The following is a 23,452-nucleotide window of genomic DNA, read 5'->3' as shown; positions in this document are numbered from 1 at the left end:
CTAGGTGTTCAAAACATATTCATCAGAGATGTATAATTGCCAATTTAAGTCTTAGGTAGATACCCAAATGCCAGGCAGGTGATATAGTGTTTGATTTGGGAACTCGCAATGACAAACACAGAGAGTAACTGGGAAAAATGTAGAAAGAGAAACCATCTTTTTTCGGGTCAAAGATGTCAAGCTTTCATGTCATTGTCCGCCCTGCCTCTGCAGGCTGATGGTTGCCAGGCAACCGTGTGCCCAGCCTTCGCATTCACGGAGTTTTCCATTGATAATTGCTAATGTGAACAAGTGCTGGCTTGCACTTTACACCTGCCTGGCTTGTAAGTCTACCTTAATTGGATGTGCCAAGATTGAGGAAAAAGTAATCTGCCCTTTCAAGACAACTGACAGGGAGATGAAGTGTTGTTTGGGCCTTTATTGTTACAATTTTGCTGACAAAATTACTATGAACTGTCTTCTCTGGATGCATAGCCTGCCTTTGTTGACAGAACCCTAGTGTTTATCTTCTAGGGGTGGTATATTAAGTCAGGGGAAACTTTGATGAAATGTTTGGAGCACTTTTGTTGGAAATTCACTTTTTTTTTTTTTTCCAGGTGCTGTGGGGAGAGAGGTGGCATTGGGGAGAAACTTGAGGGTATGAGGAATTAGAAAGGGGTAAAAAGGAACCAATTACCTACTATGGGCAAGACATTGTGTCGGCCTTTCTAATGCACATGGTCTTAATCTTCCCCATCCCTACAACGCAGGTGTTAAAATCTCAGGGCTACACTTAAGAAAACTGGCTCTAAAGGTGAATCCCTCTGTTTGAAGTCTCAGATTGAAATCCAGACATGTTGTCAGGATTCACAGTCAGGTCTTCTTGAGGATAAAATCTGCTCCTTTATCTATTCTTGTCTCTCAGTGGTAATTTGGACAAGTCACTTCCTTCCTAACTGTAATTTTTCCTCTCTGTTCCCATTTTTGCTTTGTGAAATCTCCCCAGAGCAGTCCACTCCATCCTGCACCGACAACCCTGTTAATATTTAAACATATTTACCTCTGTTTAGAAAAGATTGACTGAGAGCCTACCAGGTTTTAGGGACAGTGTTAGGTGCTAAAGACACAGATGAATAATTTGAGTTATTTTATAGGAGCTTACCATCTAAGACTCTAGATTCTAGGACAGGCCATGAAGGAACAGATGCATTCAATTAGAGAGAGTTGGCTAAAAAGAAAGAAGTCTGCGTGTGTACTCTTGAGTACAGAGAAGAATTGTACTAGGGAACAGGGCCAGCAAAAACCCAGAAGAGTGAAATAGTATGCCTGGGGTGAAGAACTATGGACCATTTAGTATTTCAAGAGGAAGAGGTAATTCTAGAGCGACTGGAGAAGCTGACAGTGGAGAAGGGGCTTGTGAGGGAGTGCAGTCATAAACTCAGAGATATGAGATTGGTCTTCTCCTTTGCTGTGGGGAATCTCCAGTGGCACATTTTATTTCCAGGATCAGCAAAATTTTTCTGAAAAAAGGCCAGAGAGTAAATATTTTAGACTTTGTAGACCACAAATGGTCTCTGCCACATGTTCTTCTCCCTCTTCTTCTTTTTCACAATCTTTTAATAATCTAAAAAAAAAAAAAAACACTTCTTCATTTGTAGGTGTAAAAACACAGGCTGCAGGCCACATTTTGCCCAAGGCTGTAGTTTACTGAATCCTGCTTTATGGCTCAGTCTCCAGTCTCTCACAGTCATTGGTCACCAATCTTTGATTTCTCAATTTTCCTCTTGAAATTTAATGCTTAGTTAAGATCAATATATATTATCTCATTTAATCTGCATAACAATCTAAATTATAAAAGCTTAATGATTTTTTTAAAAAATTAATTAAACCCTGAAGACAAGCAGGAACACTTCATAATCCTTCATTGCCCATCCACCATTAGAGATTTGCTAAATTTTTAAAAGGTAAAATGTTTGGACTTCTATTGTGGGCATAATTTAGCCCTGCAGGACTTAAATTCTGTTTGCATAAGAGCTACCAAACAGGGTTGTATACCCTAACCATGTATACTGTACTTTGTGTGTAAAATAAGGATTTTTCAAAGTTAGTTTTGGCAATATGAAATTTTTCACTTATATGCTGACTTCAGAAGGAAATTTTCCCCCAGTAAGGTATGCACAATGTAGTGGGACAATTAGTTCCCCAGCCTAGATCTGGAATCTCTAAAAATGCAATTCAGATTTGTTTTAGAAATCAAGTCATATATTGAGCTGGTGATTGATTAAAAAAAAAAAAAAAAACTAGCATGTTTTCACTTGTGCTATGGCCAAATCATACCTCTGCCATTTTCTACAAACAAGATTATATTGTTATTACTTATCCCTGTTCAGTTTCATTGCCTTAATTTTAACTCCATGCCCAAACTGTTTAGGTTATCTTGAATCTTTGTTTAACCATCCACCACATTATCTGCCCTTCCTAATTTCATAGCAACTTAGGGTTGGAGGGTCATTGAAGTTCTTCTATAGGTTGAGGTTTGGGCCCTGTCATTTAGCTACCCCACTGTGTGTGCATTTCCAGTGGAGGGGGAATGGAGAAGGAAATCAATACTTCCCACTGCATTATTGAACAGCTCTAATTGCTTAAAAAATGGGGTAAATGGAGGGAGCAAACACACGTTGACTCTCAGCAGTCTGTGTCTATAATCTTATCTTATTCTCCAAACAACCAAGTGAATTAAGGATTCTTATATTGGCTATACAGATGAGAAAACTGAGGATTTGAGAATGTGCTTTTATTTGTTGCCCTAGCTGGTAAGAAATGCAGATAAAATTCAACGCCTCTCTGACTTTTAAGTCCAGTGATGGTTCCCTGTTTCCACAGGTGCCTCATTATCGCTAAAGATCTTATCTAATGTTGGACCAAACTTCCTTTCTTATATCCTATATTCTCTGTGCCCTCCGGAACAATGCAGAATAAATTAGCTCCCTCTTCCCCTGCCTTTGGTTGTTAGAGAGCATTATTCATAGTCAGGATAATGCAGCAGCTGACAAACTCTCAGGAGGAAGAAGAAGTAGACCTGGGAGGTAAGCACAGCATGGGGCTATGGACACAAGTTTTGACACAAGACAAATTTGGGTTTGAATCCTGGCTCTTATACGTAGTTTGTGACCATGGTCAAGTCATATCAGTTCTCTGACCCTTATTTTATTCAGTGTAAAATGAACAGTATAAAAAAAATGTCTAAAAGAGCCCTACCTCCTAGTGGTGTTGTGAGGATCACCCAGGTGGTGCTGCCAAGCTTGGCACGGTGACTCGTAGAGTGAGTGCTGCCTCATCAGTAGCTTTCATGTCATTCCAGAGTATTCTGGGTTTGTGTTGTTTTTTTTTTTTATAATAAACAATGCATTCATTTGTCTGTCTCTGACAAGGTGACACTCATTATTTAACTTGTAACTGTCTTTTTCTTTGTTACTGATGAAGGCATTGAATTACAATAGTTCATTCACACTTTCAGACTTCCTAAGTGCCAGAGGATGACTAACATCACATATGTTACTTCATTTCATCCTCAGAATATCCTTGGAAGGTAAATGCTACTATTATCATCCCCATTTTACAGATGGGTAAAATGAATCTCAGAAAGGTTATGCAATTTGACCAGGGTCAAATGGGTAGTAGTAGTAGAGGTGGGATTCAAACCAGGGCAGGCTGGCTCCAGCAATCCTGCTCTTAACCTCTGTGCTCACCTGCCTCAGGGCAGCCTAGGGCCATAGGAGCAGAGACTTCATCCTGCTCTCATTCCAAATGCTACTCAGCATCATTTCCTCTTGTTATTATTATTACTATTTTTAATCTCTCCCCAAGTCCCCAATACTTTGTGTTTTCCATGACTTGTCCTATTTCCCTCAAGAATGCAAAATTAAGGGGCCTGGGTGGCTCAGTCATTAAGCGTCTGCCTTCGGCTCATGTCATGATCCCAGGGTCCTGGGATCAAGCCCCGCATTGGGCTCCCTGCTCGGCGGGAAGCCTGCTTCTCCCTCTCCCACTCCACCTGCTTGTGCTCCCGCTCTCGCTGTGTCTCTCTCTGTCAAATAAATAAAATCCTTAAAAGAATGCAAAATTAATTCTCACTAATGTGAACAGTTTATCTTCTTTGAGCCTGTTTCCCCATCTATCAAATGGGGATAGAGATACATATTCAACAACTCTTTTGTGAATACTAAATGTAGTAATTCAAACCAAGTGTCCAGATCAGTGTCTGGCACACCTGAATAAGTTCCCTTTGCTCACTGCCTACAGCATTCGCATTGAAAGAGATGATTGGGCAGGATAATTAATTCATTTGCTTGCTCTGCAACGACTTATAAACTGCCTACTAGACGTAGGGCTTGGTTTCTGCCTTTGATGAATCAGAAAAAGTTATGCTATGACATCTTATAAACTGTAAGAAGAAAATGGATGGTCTGGTGGGAACCTAGAAGGTCAGGTAGGGCTTCCCAGACTGAGAGGAATTTGATCTGGGTATTGAAGAATGATTAGAATGATGTTATTCAGACAGCAAGGGGAGAAAGAAGACCTTCTAGACATAATCAACTGGGACTAGTAGTAGAAAAAAGTGTGAAGAATGCAAATATTGGCTTGTTTACCCAGTTTCTTGGTCTGCCATTCCTAGAAAATTGTACCTCCCATTGCTTCCCTTTTCCTGCTAATTTTTATGTAACATACAAACAATATAATAAAAATAAAGAAGTTAACATACTGCACCGATTTAATGCATGGAATGCTTTCGTTTTTCTGTAGTGTTTTCTAGTCATTATCAGTGAGATTCTATCAAATTTTATCTTTTTACTAACCACTCACTATTGTTACAAATGCATTGTTTCTATCTTTGATATTTACCATTACTGGTTTCCTTTCAATGACTATTATTTTATATATTATGTTTTATATTTTTAAACTTTGAAAAATTCCAAAGATAACTATCCTGAGAGACATTATCATAAAGTGGCTAAGCGTGTAGACTTTGAACATAATGCCCGGGTGCAAACTGGGGTGCCACGATTATTCTTTTTTTACCCTGAGTAATTTATTGAAACTCTGCTTTAGTTTTGTTATCATTGTTATTATGTTGTTGTTTTCTCTCTAAATGAGGATTAACAATAACTACTTCATATTTATTTTCACAAGAAGCACTGAGTCCAGTGTCAAGTGATTAGTGATGGCTATGATTATTAATATATAATGCCTATCTATTTTTACATAAATATATGTGAAGACATTTGATTGACTTTATTCTTAGACAGGAACAAAAGCACACCTTTCATTCTTTACTCCAGCCCTATTATTGTCTATCTTTCAATAAGAATCTTACAAGATTGCAGCATTAGCAGATGTAGTCTGTGCATTCATTCGTTCATTTTGCTGAATGCCTGCTTTGTCCTGAACAGTGTCCTAGGCTCCTATGAAGCTCATGATCTAGATGGGAAGTAGACACATAAGCATATGATGACAATGCAATGTCATAATGACTTGTCTCCCAACGAGGGCTGCACAAGGCGCTGTGGGACTCAGAACTCAACACTTCATGGTGGCCCCCTGGGCCCCCGAGTGATGTGGCCCAGCCTCTTGCACAAATCCCTACCCCGTCTCCACCCCTCTTGCTTCATTCTCCCCCACATGCATGCTTTCTTCTGGTTCCCATGCCCTTGTTTTGTCTCAGGATCTGTGTGCATGTTCCTCCTCTGCCAGAAACCCCTTTCTCTTCACATGTTTCCTCTTTCTCATTGTCATCTCAGCTGAAATGTCATTTCCTCAGAGAGCCCCAAGCCATCTATTGGCCTGTTGCCCTCCTTTTCTTTTTTTCTTTTCTTTTTTTTTTCTATCCTAGCATCTTCATCATTTTCTTCTTAGGACATATCAAGTGTGTAATTGTATACCACCCCCTCAGGCTATGAGCTTCATGCAGAGACCACATTTGTGTTCATGCCTGTTCACACAACACCCAGTAGAGTAGAACATAGAAGGGGCTCCAAAAAATATATGTTCAACAGATCACAGTCAGGGAAGCATTGAATCTCACAAGAGGAGTAAAAGTTCACCAGGGGTACAAGGAGAAATCATCACTGGTTAAATGTCAAGATTTGGAGGCAAGCACACAAATTTAGGATCCATTCAGATTTGTCCTCAAATCCCGTCTTGCTGCATACCACCCAGATGAACTTGGGCAAATCATCTCAATTTTATGGCCCATCTCACCTTCATCTGTGAAGTGGAGATAATAACACCAAGTTGTGAGGTTGTTGTGAAGGGTCAACCTAAGGTTTCCAAAGCACGTGGGTAGATCAACCGAGAACAGTACTGTGTGTGTCCTCAGATGTGATAAGGAGGATCATGAATTGTGTGGACTGAAAATATTCTGGCATAGTGAGTCCCCATGTCTCAGTCTGAGAGGGGAGAAGACGGTCGTCTGACCTGAAGCACTCAGCTGCTGTGAGGAAAATTGAATTGTTGCAAAGTCTTTGGAAGTACAAAGTGCCTCCAGCAAGTTTCTGAAGGTCAAAGATTTATAGTTTGTTTTTCACAGCATCCAGAGGAGGTAAAGTAACGGTTCCTCCTTATCTCAGACACTCGTCTCAATACCGTACTTGGGGTAGTTCATTTAATCCCAGCCATCTCTGGACTATGATTTCCCCGACTCTACAAATGAGGAAGCTGAGACACAGAGATGTTAAGAAATTTGCTCAAGATCATGGAGGTAGTAAGTGACAGAGCTGGACTTCCAGCCGAGTGGTGTGGCATCACCAGCGCACCGCCCTGCCTGTGCATGCCAGAAAGCCCTGCGGTATTTGAATTGTTACCTATATGAGTACAAATCCCTACTCCACCACTTATTGATTGTGCTGCCCAAGGCAAGGGTTTTAATTTCCCTGAGGCTCTGTTTCCTCACTTAGAAGATAGAGAGACGATGATACATAGTTTGAAGGAGGTGGTGAGACTTAAACAAACCAGCATATGTGGTCGGTAGTTGCCAGCATTGTGGCTGATGCTCCGTGAAAAGTGGCTAGCATGACCACTCACAGTCGTATTAAACTCTGCTCGTGGGTCTTGACGTAGCCGAGATTTTATAAGCCATGATGGCTGTTAATTGAGAAATATGCATCCATGACAGGTAATCAATACGCTCATTTGGCAGTCAGGTTCCAGATGAAATAAAGCTAAATGATGAAGCAATTAGAATATACAAACAAATCCCCCACAGAAGCCAAATAAACTTGACTGTTTTCTCCACCCTAATCATGCCACTGTGTTTGGAATGCATCTGGAAGGCACTTTCTTGGTAAATCTGGACCCAGCTAAATAAATAGAGCTTCTTTATTGGCTGTTTGCTTTACCTGCTTTCTCCTTGGAGCTCAGGTTCCCTCCACCCAAGGTAGACAGCACTTAGGCCTGACTCCCTAAGTGTGAAGGATGCGCTGCACACCTCACTGACAAACAGTGTCCTCTGAAATTCCTGGTTCTCAGACAGAATGACAATAGCTGGCGATTTTAATGGAGGAACAGTTCGGGAGGCAGGTTCTCAACAGTCTCTGGCAAATCTTTCTACAAAAATCCTTCTCTTTCATTGGAGTGTATGAATTACTAAACAACTAAGTGCCTGTCTTTGTGGTCACCCTCACACCAACCTGCAAATTTTTCATCCCATATTCACAACTGCAGTTTATTAACTTGAAAATGCATCGTAACTGCTACATGCCAGTGAGCATAATAAATCATGACCTGAGCCAATGGTTTAGCTAAAACAATAAGCCATGATTTAAAAATAGAAAAAAAGGGGGTGCCTGGGTGGCTTAGTCGGTTAAGTGTCTGCCTTCAGCTCAGGTCATGATCCCAGGGTCCTGAGATTGAGTCCCACATCCGGCTCCCTGCTCAGCAGGAAGCCTTCCTCTCCCTCTGCCTCCGCCTGCCGCTCTGTCTCTCTCTCTCTCTGACAAATAAATAAATAAAATCTAATTTTAAAAAAATCCTAGATCCTCTACTTACTAGCCCTGTGTCTTAGGCAAGTAATGTTAGTCCTTGTGCCTCTGTTTTCTCATCTTTCAAAAGAGGATAATTACAGTACCTGGCACTTGCTATGATGGGAAGGCCAAGTGAGATCATCATCATCATCTGACAATGCATTCCAGTTATTGTTATCATTACCACCCTAAATTTTAAGTCAAATATCAGAAATGAGACTAATTTGGGTCATTTAATTTTTCCATACAATACTTTCTGGTAGGCTTAGAATATTGCAAAGAACATGAGCTTTAGGGACATACAAACTTGGATTCAAATCTTGTCTCTACCACTTCTGTGTGACTTTGTGTAAGTGACCTAACTTCTTTGAATATCAGTATCCTCATTTGCAAGCACTTTAAAGAATATATATAAATATAAATGACTCCTCCCAGAAATTGGGAACTTCTAAGTTAAAGCAAGAAAACCTGTATGTTAGAATCCACAACTCTTAGGTACCCGTGAAGATCTTGATGCTAGAATGATCTGAAACTGCTTGCAAAGTAGCTAGTCAAGGGACCCGTAAACTGGAAAGGGCCTCTTGGTATCATCTTGCCTAATACATTTGTTTTGTGGAGAAGAAAGCCCCAAGGCTCAAGGAAGTTAAGTGACCCATCTGAGATGACACAGCTAGGAAAAGGCTGAGCCCAAGAGGTGAGCCCAGTTATCATAGAGCAATCAGTGTTCCACCCTAGTCTGTCAGAGGAGAACAAAGGAACAAAATAAACAAAACAGTGATTAAATTTAGATTAAAAATAAAGGTTTTTATTTTTACGAAAGAAAGGAAAGGAATGGGAGAGGGAAGGGGAAGAGAATAATGGCACTGAGGGCATGGCATGCGTTGGGGTGCGTGACGGTCCAGTGGTGCAGGTTCTGGTGGAACCCGCAGGATGAGGTGGTGAAGAGGGTGCATAGACGTGAGCGAGGTGGACTCAGGTCCCAGCTCTGCCTACGTAGGGCTGTGCACCAGCTCTGCCTCCGTAGGGCTGTGCAATCTGCAGAAAGGGACTTCACTGCTCTGTGCCCCAGTTTTATCATATCACACCCTCTAATCTGTTTGTTGTGAGGGCTAAAGAGATGTCTGATATAAAATTATTAGTACAGAGCTTAGCACATAGGAAACAGTCAATGCATTTAGCTGTTCTTATTATATGTGAAGTTGAATGTCATCTTTTTTTTTTTTTTTTTTTCAATTTTTAAAGCAGCTGTTTTGAAGGCATTGAGATATCCTGTTTGGTGTTTTGTTTTGTTTTGTTTTGTTTTAGTTAAATGCCATGGAGCTAACACTGAAAAGGTGTTAGAAGTAATTACAAGAGAAGCAAAGCTGGAGGAGGGGGCTGTAGAAGAAGTAAGCATTAATATGTATGCAGTACCTGCTACCTAAGGCATTGAGGGGAGAGCTTTCCTGTCTTCCACTTAATCCTTGGCACAGGGCTATGGGGTAGGTATTGTTGCCCTCATTTTATAGATGAGGAAAATAAAAGTCTGAGCAATTAAATTATTTGGCCGAGGCATTTCTGACACAAAAACCTCTTTCCTCTCCCTTCCAAGACATAGTCCCTGCCCACCTACATTCCCAGAAATCATTTAAAAAAAAGATCTAAGAAAACCATCTATCAATGGTTTTTTTGTTTTTGTTGTGTTTTTTGTTTTGTTTTATTTGTTTGTTTGTTTGTTTAGGGTTTTTAGGCAGCGTATTGCTGCTAGCTGTCATGTATCATTTCCATGAAGAACTCTTGTTCATTTTCCCATCCCTTATTCCCATCTATAAACTGTGAATCACCAGATTTAAAAGTAAGCAGTCTCTGAGTTTACATGTTTTTCTGTGTTTTCTCATACCCAGGATAAACAGTATTGCTACTCACAAGAAAGCTTGAGTTACAGTCTTCTTCCTGGACACTGATGGGAATATCTAACTAAGGTAAAACAGTATATATTTTAATTAAAATTTATATATGACTAAATTTATTATTATTTGCTCAAGTGTTTGTGATTTGCAGAAACATGTCGTTGGACAAGGGCGGGGGAAGAGCAGTAACTGGGGTGTTATTTTCCTTTACTCTTTAGTTTGAGCAAAACCCTGTGGATTAGAAAGTGGCATTTTCAACAGACTTCTGTGAGTGTGGTCTATCACAGTTGGTAGAGGTGATTGGCACTAAATGTGTAGATCTTTTGGCTTGAATGGATTGGTTTTCTTCCTTGTATTTTTTGTTTTTGTTCTTGGGTTGTTGTTGTTGTTGTTGTTGTTGTTGTTTTTAGTCTTTGGAGAAGTCCAAAGGAGAGAACTTAGTCTTTATTTGTAATGCAAAGGGAAGGTCAAGCACTTCAAAAATTCTTGCAGATCACATTCCCTCTGTTTAAGTTGACTGAAATAGATTTCAATTAAAAATGAGAAGAACTATATTTAAGTAAGGTTAAGTAAATTGTTTGTGTAGGAGGAAAAACTTTTCCTCTACCCTCAGTTTAGTACCTGGGGTTTAGGGATTAAATTGACAAAAGACAGATTAATAGGAGAAAAATTTTATTTACATGTGCAAACCACATACACATGGGCATACTCCGTGATGACTAATTGAAAAGACTGGTTTATAGTTTGGGACTTGTATTATACCTAATTTAGTGTGGGAAAGAGAGGTGGAAGGAGAAGCTCCTATGGGAAGAACAAATCGGTTTCTGTAGGAAAGACAAATGGGTTTTTTGGGAGAACAAACAGAAGATAAGAAAGTTTGTGATAATACTTGTCTATACAGGAATGAGTGGTCTTTCCATCTTCTTTAGGGCCCTAAAACTCCCCAGGAGAGGGGATTTAACAGTAGATTTACTTTTGGTCTCTCTTTTGAGAGCTTACCCACCCTGAGGAGGGAGTTTATGACTGTCCTCATTTCTCAGAAATTTCTGCCTTTAGTCAAAAAAGGGAAGATCCAAGAAGGGCGGCTTTTTTTTTTTGCATCTGTTGAATCTCAGATGTCTTCAGCTTAAAATAATCTTTATGCCAACTCTGGGGTTCCAAATAGGTCCCCACATCGGCTATCAGAAGCTATACCTACATTTGTCTTTTTTGTGTGTTAACATTTCCCAGTCTATTATCTTTCTAGCTTGGCATAATCAGCATTTTGCAGTGTATGTGTGAAAATACAATATCATATTTTAGCAGAAACTCATAAGGATTATTGGATATTCTATGCTTTTTCATATTTTAGTCTTTGATTTCAACCATAGCTCACGTCTAGGAGAGAAAATTCCAAAAGAAATTGTGTGGCATGTCCCTGTGATGGTGACTCTTTCAGGGTGCCAAGAAGAGAGGGGTACTTAAGTTCCCTCAGCTGATAGGAAATTATTTTAAAAGTACCTGGAAGAGTAAGGAAATAGAGTAAACCCTCTGAGCAATAACATAGGCAGGCTTTATGAAGAGGAAGAATATTCAGCATATAATAGTGACCCAGATGTATAGCCCAGACTGTTTTCATCCCGCTGTACCTTTGTACCTGCCGAGAACCACCTCTGACTATAGCCAGTCTTCCACACTTGAACTCAGAGAGAGATGAGCCCTGCCCTCCATTCCAGTTATTACACATGCCTCTGCTTCTGTCTCGCAGCTTCTGTGCCATGCTGAAATGCACCACACCTCCATATTACCAATGTAGAAGGAACAGATTGAGTTGGTTTGTTACTACCCATTATAGGATATTCTAGTGGGAAGAGTCCTTGTGTGAAACATTCTGTAGTTCCCTGGACTCTCTTATGTCCACAACATAGCTCTTTGTCTATAGCTGTTGTACAAATATGTGGTCCAATGAATTGTGGTCAGGGTAACAAATCTATATGGCTTACACATGACAAAGTGAAAGAAATAGTCCTGGGCTTCTTTCCTGGGAAGGGGCTCTTGGAATATCAAGTATTTGTAGAAGAATTCCCATTTTGGTGGATGCTGGTTTTCTGGTCTGATCAGACTATTGGTCACTGATTCCCCATACATTGCAATGTACCTTAGGAACATTAGCATAGCAGAATTTCCTTGCTTCTTATGTGGGGACATGACTGAAACCTGTTTGGACTAGTCTAATTCCAATTTCCTTTGAGTAGGAAAACAGAAACTTGGATCATGAAGAATAAAAGGCAAGCTACAACTCTATAAGGAGCAACATAAGGGACAGCCTAAGGAAAGGGAGTGGCACTTAAGAAAGAACCTCAAAGGGATGCTTGAGAGAAGGGTCCAGAGAGTGAGATGTAAATGACCCCAGGCTTTCCCATAGGTCTAGCTTTAAGAAGATATGCTGGGAATCTTCGAAAAAGCAAGGAAGGAACAATATTGAAATGTCCTTTTCTACAACTCAGAGGTCCAGAGTCTGAGAGTAGCCAGTAAAAGACAACTTTGATAAGACCCTTGATTTATCCACCCCAAAGGATTAAAGTGGCATCAGATAGGAGAGACCTGTGTAGAAACACAAGAGAGAAATGAGTCAGGGAATTAATGAGTTCCAAAAGGAAAGTTGCTGTAATCCCCTTCCCCTCCCTCAATCCAACCTTCTAATGACTTGGAGTAATCTAAGATTGCAAATACTGCTGTTTCTCCGCTTGTCTAAAGTATTCCTCTGTAAGAATCAAATAACAACAGATTTTTTTCTTTCATAGAAAAAAAAAGTAAATGGATAAGATTTTCTCATTTTACCCCTGTTTTCTTTTGAACCTTTGGGACCTGCTCTTATTGGGCCTTCCATGTGCTCCTGCCAGTGACCGAATTAATGAAAAAGCTGTAAATGATGTTAGTGGAAATATTCAGAAATAGGTGATTGTGCTTAAGTCATGATGTATTTTTTATAGATTTGAATTACCTTGCTCTGGTTTTCTGTTGCATTTATACACAGCAATCTAGTCATATTTTCTGCTCATAAAAGTCATACCTACTTTAGATACTGGGATTAACTGTGTCTTTTGTACTATGGCTGTGTAATGATCATGGTGTTGTGTGATTTCCAGGTGCTCTGCCACCTGGACGATGTACAAAACCACTGTTCAGGATCATAGTTTCCATGTGTGAATGCAACACGTGGTTATAATATTTGTTATTATTGATCGTGTTTCCCAGAACCTCTTTCTAAAGCACTTCATTAAGAGTTCTCAGATGTAAGAAGGTATATTTGCCCAGGTTTGCCAGCAGAGAGCTAAAGCTTGGGATGTGATAGGCTCCAGGTCACCCAATCCCACTGAGACACATGGTACACTCAAGTAAATGCCAGCTCAGTGAGTTGCCCAGGATGCACCGGGGGTGACTCCTTCTTCTGAGAAACTGTCCCTAGCCGGAAGGCAAATGGATGACCTGACACCATTCTTACAAAATGGAGGCTAAAAACACTATAAGATCAGTTAACTGGGCCTAGAAAAGGGACTGGAGAGGTGGTCAAAAATATTTATTGAGTCTCTGGTGTATCCCTTAGGAATAAGGTCAGCTGAGGAGGAAAGTCACCAGGCTGATCTTTTGAATCTAAAGGACCATTTTCTGGGAGGAAGGAGCCAAGATGTCAAAAAGGCTTCAAATTAATGGACATGAATGAGGGTTCTCTACCACAGATATTTGGCTGGTAAAAACTATGTCTGAATTCAGGGAACTAGATTGCCTGGAAGGCTAATGCCAGAAATCAGGTTTCTAGAGACTAGCTCTAAAGAGAGAAATTTTATCCGAGTATCAAACCATCGAGCTCCAAGCCAAAGTCCGTGAGAAATGGCCAGGTGTCAAGCAACATAAACCAAGTACAAACTCTAAGTCTGAAGGGCAAGACTTCGCTTTATGAAGATGGAAATAAGAGGCAAAACCAAGAGTCAGAAATAAAATAGCTAACACTTATGGAGCACTGACTACGTAAGTGCCAGGCACTGTTCAGTATTTATACGTGTTAACTCATTAAAATGAGAATGGTATTAACATCATCCCCATCTTGCAGGTACATAAACTAAAGCACAGAGAGTTCAAGTAGTTTTTCCAAGGTCACAGAACTAGGAAGCTGTGGGGACCATTTTCCCCATGGCCACACTATATTGCCTCTGCAATTTCATAGGAACTGGTTTGCATCAGGTCTTGAACAAATGAGGAGAATCCAGGATGATCCCCGAAACAAAATCAAATCTGTGGCCCTGTGTATGCGGTCAGTGTGTGTCAACAGGCTTCAAGTCAAACAAGGGGAAAGAACCCCTAGGAGAAACATCCAGTGGTTGGAAATTCTCTACTAGTGACTTGTTGCAGATTTGGAGCTTATCACAGCCCTGAGCGTATGTTTAGCGTGATATGCTCTCTCTGAAGATCTCTTTCTTGTTTGAATTTTCTGCTACTGGAATATCTGTAAGGTGGTATGTTTGTAAGTCAGTCCCAGCGGACACATTTCAAGAATGGCATCTACATGGTTTATACAGGAGCTGAGCTGCATCGGTTTCCTGTTTGCCAATGTCAGGGTATTCATCAACACTGAGCTGAGGTGAGCCCCGCGGCCCCAATGCCCACAAACAGAAGTCACGATTCAATCACCTCCAAGTTGGCGCCAGGTGTCCTCAACCTTCAGTTGCATTTCCTGGCCCTATCTGAGCACAGGGTTGGCTGAGCTGACCTTCCCTCACCCTTATGAAACAGAAGGCCTCACAAATCTTTCTTTTTTTTCTTTCTTTTTTTTTTTTTTTTACTCTCTCCTGCTGTCACAAATCTTTCTTTCTGACTTTGCTCCCCGGAGACCATCTAGTGCCTGAAATGCTGCATGCAAGTTTTGCAACTCTTGTCCTGTAAGAAAAGTCACTTGGTATTGTAGCAAAACCCTAACATCAGTCTAGGGAACACAGATTGATTTAGCACCCTCTCCCCACCAAGCACCTCTTTTGTAAATAAGGAACCAAAGAGCCCTTCCCCCACTCCCCCAAACACATGCCCCTCTTAACTTCTCGGCACTCTAGCAGGCAATCTCTTTTCCCCAGAATTGTCAGGAAAACACTGGCTGACAGGTTGTGTTATTACTTCTGATCCCATTGGTCACATCATGTAACATCTTAACTCCTAACCTAATTCGATGGATGCAGCTTGACAGGGCATAGCAGGGATGCTGGTCCAGCTTCCCCGAGCTGTGTTTAAGAACCCACCTCCCTGCAGGGTACTGGAGCCTGCACAACATTCAGAACACTTAGGGGCATATTTCTTGGTCAAAGCAGGTACAAGGGCCACAGCCTATCCCTAATTGTAGGGTTAGATCCTTGGAAATAACTGTGGCCATGCTTGTCTTCTTATCTTAAGAAGGTTTAAGATCTTAAGGCAGGACAAGAAAAAAATAGTGTTTAGGGGACTGAAGTTATGGTGACCCTCAGAAAGCATTTTAATTTTTCCATTTTTAATAAAATCAATAAATCAATAAAAATGGCAAACTCAATAAAGAGAATGTCCATGACATTTTTTACACTTCCATTTTTTACACTTCCAGTTTACAAATCCAGGAGGATTGCACAATTCCATTCCATGTACCATTTCTTCCCCAGGAGACACTTTTAGTTTATGTATTTGTTGTACTGTGTTCTGTGTTGTAGACTACTGTATGCTAAGAGGAATTTAGTTTTTTTTTCTGTGTCTGGGCTTCATCTAACTAGTCTAAATATCCAGGGTCTTTCTGATTTAATGGTCCAGAGAGTTAGCTTCCTGGGTGCGACCTATGTGCCCAAAATGTGGGCTGAAGACATCTGCTGTCAGTGACTGCACACCTCCAGTGCCCCCCTCCTGCCTGTTCGAGGGTAAGGGGAGGAGAGTTACATTCAGTTACCTTTCCTTCTCTCTTAGTGGTTGTTTGCAAAAGGCATCAGTCTTGTTCTGCCCCTAAATTAACTCTAACTCTTTTATCTAGCCCAACTCCAGTTATTTCCTGACAACTCCGGAATCATCTAGAGATACCTAACTTTGAGTCCTGTCTCTGATATTCACTAGCTGTGAATTCTTGGACAAGTTGCTTAACCACAGAAGGTTCAGTTTCATCATCTGTAAAATAGGGAAATACTATTCAATTACATTGAGTGGTCATAAGGATCAAGTGGCGTGATGAATATAAAATGTGTAACACAATGTCAGACCCACAGGACATGCTCAGTGCTAGTCATGTTTAGGAGTCATGGTTGCAGTGGTAACAAGTGTGGGCTTTGGAATGAGACTCATCCAGGTTCATTTTCCACATCTGCCCCCTACCACTCTTGAGACAAAGCAAGCTTCCTTGCCTGAACCTCACTTTCCTTATATATAATACGGGGATATAGTACAGTGGGTCCTGCCATAACAGGATAAGTGGCTCATAAAAATTCAATCATATAAACCAAGCTGCATTAATGAAGTAACTGGAGTGAGCCTTTATAGCTTGCTGGCCAGAAGTTTAAAGAGTCCACCTGGGCAGTCCAAACCCATCCAGCTTCTGACTGTTGATATGGCGCCCTCTTTTAGTGGTAGTCCATCGAAGTGTAAATATTAATGGGGGCTATTCAGCATCATGTGGTCACTGGAACTTCCTACAGTTGGATACGGCCTGTCTTGTCTCAGCCTATTGAGCCAAGAGAATATTAGAAATTCAGAGATCCAAACACTACATCAAAAACTAATGATGTAATGTATGGTGACTAACATAACATAATAAAATAAAATTTAAAAAAAAAGAAAAGAAAAGAAATTCAGGGATCCATTTTTAGATTCCCTGATTTCCAAACAGGGTTGACTGACATTTTTTTGACCAGCCTCACCTCCATCTGCATAAAATAAGAATTTTATCCAGTCTCTGTGTCTGTCTGAAAATAGAGGTTAGGCAGAGGGTGAGAGCTAATTATATATGTGAAATTCTGATTGGTGTAATTTCGATTGGTATGTATATATCTTATTTATCGGTATGTGTGTATATTACATGTTATATATTATATATATGAAGTTATTACCATGGGGCATTTTTCTCATATGGCTTTATTATATCTTCAAATTTTTTGTGACGTTAAATGAGATCATATATTAAACATACTGTCTCATTTCATTTAGGCTACTATGACAAAATACCACAGATGGATAGCTTTTAAACAACAGAAATTTATTTCTCACAATTCCAGAGGCTGGGAAGTCCAAGATTAGGGTGCCAGCATGTTCCGGTGAGGGCCATAGCTGGGTGCCTTTTCACTGTATCCTTATATGGTAGAAGAGGTGTAGGGATCTCTCTGGAGCCTCTATCGTAAGGTACTAATCCCTCTCATGAGGAGTCCACCTTCATGACTTAAGTACCTCCCAAAGGCTCTGCCTTCCAATACCATCACCTTTGGTGTTTGGGATTTCAACATATGCATTTTGGGGAATACAAACTTTTAGACCATAGCATGCACCTAGCACAGCTCTGGCACATTCTTTTCAAATCATAAGAAATGTTATTTTTTTAATGGCTTTATTGATAAATATATAACCACAAGTTGAAACAAAAGTTCTTGAGGTTTCCAGAAAAAATATAAAGAAGTAAACTGATATAATAAGCCAGAATTGCCTCTAATAAGAATTACAAGTTGGGAAGAGATTACTGCGGTTCTACAATATTAGAATTCATGAAGTTACCACCTAAAATAAATATTTGCAGTTCATGAAACAGATTTGGATTAAATACATATGATCAGCCCATAGCATTTTGGCTTCTCCAGACTGACAGCATGGGCATGTCTCCGGCCTTCACACACCCTCTGGCAGAACTTATGGGACTCCTTACCACATATTCAAGGCTTGATATTCATTTTAATAGAATTTTACCTGCAAAGAACTGAATGATTTTTCCCCATGTCTATATATTCTGGATGAGTCCTGACTGCCAGAGAAGAAGGGGCAGCTAAGACAATAGGGAGGATCTCTCCCATCATGGTCTTTTCTCTCCATCAGAAGAAAAGCTGTCATCCCAAAAGAAGGGACTGGACTCTCCTGGGTTTCCTCGCCTACATTGTTGGTGCTCAAAGCGTGGCAGCCATTGTAGCATAACCTTCAAATCGTTCTTTGAACAGCTTTGAACAGTAGTTTTGGTTCCTTTCCATATCACTGGTCTGGAGGCAGAAATGTAAGACATGTGGCAGTCTCTGGTTCCAAAATGTTCACAGTCTAAATGAAAAAAAAAAAACAGACACATATGCAAACATGAATCCCACAAAGCAGAGGGTGGGCTGGAGGGGAAAGGGCTTACAGTCAGAGAGAGCAGCAGGAAGCTCATGCAACCTTCCCAGTGAGAGAAGGAAGGGGGGGTGCTGGACAGGGGCAGTGCAGTAGAAATAGAAGGAGGCAGAGGAAATGTCTGAGGTGGGAGCATAGGGGAGGAATAGCAAAGGAGACAACTAAGAAACTCAGAACATCAAGGCTCTACGAAAAGAATAGCTTTGAATTTTTCAGATCAAATTGGTTGCATTTCTCCCACTGTCAGATCAATTTCCAAGGAGTCTGAGCCCCTAGTAATTCATTTCAGCACCTTTTAAGGCATCAGCGGAGATCAGTTACCTGATGCATTAAGAAACAAGCTACTGATGGGATATATGTATTTTTAAATATTGTGTTCTTTTCTTTTCTTTCTGGTCCTGAAGCACTTTAGAAGTTAGAAGGAAGCTGTGAGTCATATGCTGCCTCGCTAGGGAGGCTGGAGGAGGAGGATGCCATCGCCAGCTGATAGAAAATCAGGTTTTAAGTCCTATTTGTTTTCCAATGTCTCCATGATGTGACATTAGGAGATGATGACTGCAGTTACAGGGGGACATTTGTTCCAATGATGTTCATAAATACACTTTGTTAGGCAGTTCTATCAAATCCACCTGTTTTTCCTTCCCTCTCTGAGGGCAGACTGCTTTTCAGCTGCTTGATTTCTCTGTCTGAGCTGGGGCTGCTGACTGAGAACCTGAAACTCAGTGTGAGACATGGAATATTAAATCTACCTGCAGTATTTGTGTAGGAGGAAGAGGCAAGATGGGGTGGGGGGGAAGGGACAGCCGAGGGAATGATAATCCCGTAAGACAGCCTTTGCACTTGGGGTGAACGCTAGCCTGGCCAGGCCGGACAGGTGGCCATTCAAGGCTGGCAGGAAGGGAGAGTTGGTTATTGAAAGTTTGGCAGACCTCTTTTTGTTCTGAGTTGGGCCCTTGTTTTTGAGATCAGCAGAGATGGTGAATTCTTCCTTCTTGGAGTTCGTGAAGAACTACAGGGAAGAGGTCATACAATGAGATTAAACGATCTTTCTTTATCTGTGAGCTGAGACTATTACTCACCTGGCAAGACTGCTATAAAATCAAATAACATGGAATGTTTTTAGCCCACCAGCTTCAGGCATCCACCGGCCTAGGGCATGGTCCTGAAGAATGTCCCTTTCCTTCCACACTTCTGCCTACTCTCTGAATGCCTGGTGCATCAGAGATGGCTCTATAGTGAAACCTAGTGTGGCGCATTTAAGTATTCCTCGAGGTGTAGACAACTCCCTGGGGGTCTTGTGAAAGTTCAGATTCTTACTTAGTAGGTCTTTATCAGGCCTGAGATTCTGAATTTTATCAAGCTTCCAGGCAATAGAGATGTGAATGGCTCCTGGACCACACTTTAGTAGGAAGAACCTACCAGACCTGGGTCATCGTATGCGGCAAACAGGAGGAAGTGGAAAAAAGGGCTCTGCTGGGGAATCAGGCCTTGCAAGGGGAGCTGGGCGCTTAAAAGGACAGTGTCCAAGGACTATATCCAGCTAAGCCAAGTGTGGAGGGGACAAATTCCTATAGCAGAGGAAAGTTTGTGCTGTTCGTGGGACACAACTGTGGTGATGCGCTCATACTAGTCTTCAGATGGTCATGAAGCAAGGGAGTCTGAGTCATCATCCTTGTGTGTAAAGCCCCAATTGTTCCTGATTACCTTTGTGTTGAAGTCCAAATTCCTCACCATCTACCATGTCCCTTATGAGAATACCTCTGGCTTCTCCTCATACTCTTTCCTTGCACACTCCTTTTACTTTTCCACACCTGTTACGCCTTTGCACATGCAGATTCTTCTGCCTGGAATGCTCTTTGCTCACTGCTGCCTTGCCTGTCCAGCAAACTCCTATTCACCTTTCAAATTCCTTTGTAAAATCAGCTTCCCTGTGAAACTTACATTCGCAGCTTCTATATATTTAAATCCCTAGCCTTATTTCTCATGACTGAAAGGATCCTGTGCCTTATGTCTTCTTCTCTGTTGCCTGAAAGGCCCTTGAAATCCAAGTCTTTGCTTTTTTAATTGTCTCTGTCTTCCTAGGACCTAGTACACTGCTGGGCAGTGGCAGTCACTTAGTAAATTCTACTTAAAGAGAGCAGAGGAGTAGGTAGAAGACACAGGATGAGAGGATTGCAGCTGTTCTGGAAAAGGGCCTGTGAGCGTGAAGGGTTTTCCCCAGGAAAGCCTGGGAATAGACCAAGGAGGACCTTCTTGTGAAAAAAGTGGCTATGCACTAAGCAGGGGTCAGTCTGCACACACACCGTGCAGTGCAGGCTGTGGGGGCATCCTAGGTGAGAGGGGGTGAACCTCTCACTGGGGAGAGAAGAGAGTGGTGCTCTGTGATTTTCTGAAGTGCTTGTTCTCTGAACCACTGCTAAGCCCACTTTAACCACTCAGGTTCTCTACAGACGTAGAGCCTTCTTTTTCACCCCCAGGCCCTAACCTTACATAATAAGTAGTTGCTTAGCATTTGGGACAAAAAGACATAAACTTGAGTTTCTTCCAGTCATGGAGAACTTGCATTACAAAAAAGAGAGAAGAGATGCAGCCTCCTCTGCATGAATTCTACCCTCTGAGCCCAGGGCTTGCTTTCTCTATCTCTGCTTCCTTTGGGGTCATTGTCCATGACTAGTGTTCCAAATGTGCAACTGGAGCTCTTTGTTCCTGAGTCCATAGCTGAAAACATATGAACAACTTTCTATAGGTAAGGCTGTATATATAGTGTTTTGCCAGCACCATTTTGTCAAAGCAATTCATGTTACCAATTGATAGAAAACACTTCTATATGGACCAGGCAAGGAAATGGACCCTAGACATGAATCCTGGCCTGGCCATATGCAAACCATGAGAATCGGGGTACTTGGACTCTCTGTACCCCAGATTCTTTATGTATAATATGGGAATAACAATCCCTACCTCAGGGGGTTGCTATAAGGATTTTTAAAAATACTATTTTATTCTGTTGCTTCTATTTCTTTTTTATAATACCCATGCTGTTAATATTACCTTAAACATTATTAAAAAGCAACTTGCTTCCTCAATTACTTACTTAGTTGTACTTCTGGCTGACTCAACCATATACTGAAATATAAGGTTACCATATAAAAAGGTCTTGATACTGGAAAAGAAAAAGAGGTAAATATCAATGCAATAGAATAGAACACCCCGAAACAGACCTAAAATCTATAGCAGGATATAAAGAGTAATGACTCAACGCATGTGACATGCATGATGTTTATCATAAACAAATCAATTTACAAAACGGAGATTGACATGTTGACAGAGAAAATGGCCAGTGGGGGTATTAAAGAAGAAATTCATGGGAAAAAAAAAAAAAAAACTATGGCCAATAAGTATATCAAACTCTTTCTAGCCTCACTTACTATTTTTTTTTCATACAAGGAGGACACTGGTACTTAGAAGAGGTAAGTAACTTGTCAAAAATCACTCAAAGAGTTAGTGGATGATTCCAGCATGAACCTGGCTTCTCTTTCAGTGGCTTGTCTTTGAAAGAATGTTTTCTTGCTGCTGTTATTTTTGTCTGTTTTACTTTTCCAAATAAGTTTTATCAACTTCTTCTTGGGTTTTGAAATTAAAGCAAAACAAAATTTGAAATCCTGTTGGACTATTCACTGGAATTATGTAAAATCTATACATTAAAATAAAAAAATGGAACACTTACTAATGACAGTTTTGTTACTTATACATCCATCTCTTATTCTTTAAAATAAAATGTTTGTTTATTTCTTCTATGCCAGAAAATATTCTGGGTACAAGTGACAGAGAAATGAACAAAATGTAACCCGTGCCCTCAAGCACTTTACCAATGTAGGGGGTAGACAGATACATAAATAAACAATCTTAAAATTAGCTTTGTTGACCAGTCAGAATAGCTAAAATTAACAAGTCAGGAAACAACAGATGTTGGCGGGGATGCGGAGAAAGGGGAACCCTCCTACACTGTTGGTGGGAATGCAAGCTGGTGCAGCCACTCTGGAAAACAGTATGGAGGTTCCTCAAAAAGTTGAAAATAGAGCTACCATACGATCCAGCAATTGCACTACTGGGTATTTACCCCAAAGATACAAATGTAGGGATCCGAAGGGGTACGTGCACCCCGATGTTTATAGCAGCAATGTCCACAATAGCCAAACTGTGGAAAGAGCCCAGATGTCCATCAACAAATGAATGGATAAAGAAGAGGTGGTATATATATACAATGGAATATTATGCAGCCATCAAAAGGAATGAAATCTTGCCATTTACAACAACGTGGATGGAACTGGAAGGTGTTATGCTGAGCGAAATAAGTCAATCAGAGAAAGACATGTATCATATGACTTCACTGATATAAGGAATTCTTAATCTCAGGAAACAAACTGAGGGTTGCTGGAGTGGTGGGGGATGGGAGGGATGGGGTGGCTGGGTGATAGACATTGGGGAGGGTATGTGCTATGGTGAGCGCTGTGAATTGTGCAAGACTGTTGAATCACAGATCTGTACCTCTGAAACAAATAATGCAATATATGTTAAGAAAAAAAGAAGAAGAAGAAGATAGCAGGAGGGGAAGAATGAAGGGGGGGAAATTGGAGGGGGAGATGAACCATGAGAGACGATGGACTCTGAAAAACAAACTGAGGGTTCTAGAGGGGAGGGAGGTGGGAGGATGGGTTAGCCTGGTGATGGGTATTAAAGAGGGCACGTTCTGCATGGAACACTGGGTGTTATGCACAAACAATGAATCATGGAACACTACATCAAAAACTAATGATGTAATGTATGGTTATTAACATAACAATAAAAATTTTTTTAGAAAATTAGCTTTGTTGAGTACAGCTACTTACAGTAAACATGTTTTGTTAATTGTAACAAATACTATCCAATTTATAAAATGCCTTTGGTGCATAATCATGCCATCTGCACATAATAGAGATTTACAACATTTTATCTAAAATCCTTAAGGCCAGATATGTCTTGCAATACAGAATTTTAAATGGTAATATGATGCATATTCCAGATATTACACAACACCCCAGCAGGGTCTGGGAAGAAGCCCATAATCAAACATATTAATATCATTTCTGCATCAGTATAAAAATTCACATAAAGTGGCTTTATAACAGCTCAAATCAGTTTGTATATCAAATGAGTGATGCAAAGTACTCACTTTTCAGAATATTTTGGATTTCA

General features: G+C 40.7%; 1 protein-coding gene across 2 annotated transcripts in view; it reads left to right on the top strand.

Moving 5' to 3' along the window:
* The first annotated feature begins 9,232 nt into the window (after positions 1-9,232).
* The window catches only part of TENM4 (teneurin transmembrane protein 4), a 1,359,030-nt gene continuing 1,344,810 nt past the window's right edge, over positions 9,233-23,452 (top strand). Inside the window, exons 1-2 of one of the 2 annotated variants that reach the window (XM_032427010.1) lie at positions 9,233-9,478; positions 9,881-9,958. The gene's annotated coding sequence lies outside the window, so the exon portion shown is untranslated. The remainder of the gene's footprint in view (positions 9,479-9,880; positions 9,959-23,452) is intronic. The other variant, XM_032427011.1, reaches the window with a different exon arrangement.

This window comes from Phoca vitulina, unplaced genomic scaffold (genome assembly GCF_004348235.1).
Source record: "Phoca vitulina isolate PV1807 unplaced genomic scaffold, GSC_HSeal_1.0 scaffold36, whole genome shotgun sequence".
In the NCBI taxonomy this organism is placed as follows: Eukaryota; Metazoa; Chordata; class Mammalia; order Carnivora; family Phocidae; genus Phoca; species Phoca vitulina.
The sequence above is the reverse complement of the archived record's forward strand: the minus strand, read 5'-3'. Positions and strand labels throughout refer to the sequence as shown.